Source organism: Schistocerca nitens, chromosome 6, assembly GCF_023898315.1.
Source record: "Schistocerca nitens isolate TAMUIC-IGC-003100 chromosome 6, iqSchNite1.1, whole genome shotgun sequence".
Lineage (NCBI taxonomy): Eukaryota > Metazoa > Arthropoda > Insecta > Orthoptera > Acrididae > Schistocerca > Schistocerca nitens.
In genome coordinates this window covers 141,771,234-141,773,707 of record NC_064619.1, presented here as the reverse complement: position 1 = coordinate 141,773,707, position 2,474 = coordinate 141,771,234, and positions in this window count along the sequence as shown.

Here is a 2,474-nt window from a genome sequence, read left to right as displayed (position 1 = left end):
TTGTTTTCGGAACCTTTGTTGATTCCTGCAGAGAAGATTTTTCTGTCTCTAGAAATGTAATATGAGGGGGGTAAAACGTGTTCCATAGTTCTACAACAGAGGGTCGTTAGTGATATATACCTACAGTTCCGTGTGTCTTCTCCAGTGGCCTTTCCTCCGTTGAGCGATTTCAGCTAATTTTTTTTATCTCATGCTCATGTATTTAGATATCTGACATTTTGAATATTTTAAGGAAGAACTCCAGTACGATCACCGTAAGTTAAACAGTTTTGGGGAAAGAAGTTCAGCATTTCGGCTTTCTCTCTATCATCCTCCTTTTGGATGCCATAATGGCCACATAGTGTCTGGAGAGCGAGCTGGGATCCATTTGCTAATTTAACTATAGACCAAACTTCTTAGTGTTTAACGTCTCGTCGACGACAAGGTTATTACATACAGAACACAAGATCGGATTGGACAAGAGTGGCAGGGATAGGCACCGTATCCTTTCCAGAGGATAAATCCCCGCCTTTGCTTTAAGCTAATTAGGAAAACCACGGAAAACCTAAATCCGAATCGCAGGCCGGAGTTTTGGATACCATCCATCCCGGATTTGATTCCAGTCTCTTAACCACTGCGCTTCGTCACACTGTAAGACAGCCGAACCAAACTGTGTGCTCTTGCAACTGTTGCTTCCTCTAGATCACGGAGTCCCGGGTTCGATTCCCGGCCGGGTCTGGGATTTTCTTCGCCTGGTGATTGGGTGTTTGTGTCGTCCTCATCATCTCATCATCATTCGGGAAGTGACGAGATTGGAACTGGAAAGATTGAGAACTTGCATGGCGCTGATGACCGCGATGTTGTGCGCCCCACAAACCAACATCATCATCGTCATCATCTCTCTTGCAACTGCTGTTTCAAAGTTATTGTGTGTGAAAAATAGTCGAACTGCGTCTTACACGAGCGCTTTCTTCCCGGAATCCATAGTTGTCTGACAGAAGCTTCTTTTTCTACAGGAACTTCGTAATTATAATGCTTAGTATATGGTCTAGGATCCTGCAACAGACGGCTCTATATCTACATAACTACTGTGCAATCACACTTCAGTTCCTGGCAGAAGGTTCTTTGAATCACCTTCAGACTACTCCTCTACCGTTCCAAGTTCTAACAGCGCATGGGAAATCGAACACATAAATCTTACTGTATGAGCTCTCATTTCTCCTAATTTATTAAAATGATCATTTCTCCCTTCGTAAGTTCTTGAAAATAAAATGATTTCTCATTCACAGGAGAAAGTTGGTGATTGAAATTTTGTGAAAAGGCCTCGCCGCAACGAAAAACGCCTTTAATAATTGCCACCCCAACTTACTTATTATATTTGTGACTCTCTCTCCTCTATATCGCGATGATACAAAACGAACTGCCCTTCTTTGGACTTTTTCTGTGTCCTCCGTCAATCCTATCTGATAAGGATCTCATACCACTCAGTAGTTCTCTAGCAGAGGATGAACAAGCGTAGTGTAGGCAGTTTCATTACCAGACCTGTTGCATCTTCTAAGTGTTCTACTAATAAAACCCAGTCTTTGGTTTGCCTTCCTCACAACATTAACTATGTGATCGTTCCAGATTAAGTTGTTCGTAATTGTAATTCTTAGGTATTTAGTCGAATTGGAAGCTTTTAAATTTGTGAGATTTATCGTGTAGGCAACAGATTTCTTTTCGTACTCAAGTCGATGATCCGCCACTTTTCCTTATTCAGAAACAATTTCCACTTTTCACCCAAAGCAGACATCGCGTCTAAGTCATTTTGCAATTCGATTTGATATTCTGATGTCTTTACTGGACATTAAATGACAGCATCATCTGCAGACAATCTAGGAGAACTGTTCAGATTGTCTCCTAAATCGTTTATACAGGTTGGGAACAGCAGTAGGTTAACAACACTTCTTTGGCGAACGCCAGATATCACTTCCGTTTCACTTGACGATTTTCCGCCGATTGATGCGTGCTATGACCTGTCTGACGGGAAATCACATATCCAGTCGCACAACTGAAGCAATAATCCATAGGCAAACAATTTTATTAGAAGTCTCTTGTAAGGAACAGTGCCATAGTCCTCTGGAAATCCCGAAATCAGGCGTCTTGTATCAAAACCGGCCAAGTCACAAAATTTGCGAAACGGAGTTAAAGTTATCATTTTAAAGCAGAGGTATATCACCCTCATGTGAAATAAGAATATGCTTCAAAATCGGCCATGTCCTCGTGTTACAGAAAACTGGATTCTTGGTCTTGCAGCAGATGGGTCAAGTCTTGAAGGCAGTGAATTCATAACTAGCCATTTCAAGGAACGAGCAACAGTCTTCATGTTGAAGCATTTTTGTTTGGAATCTTGTGTTGTCAGATTATGTAACAATGTGACCATATACGTAGGCATAATGTTTCCCTTTATTGCATACTTGTTCAAGTCATAATATACCAGTATTTTGTACTAATTC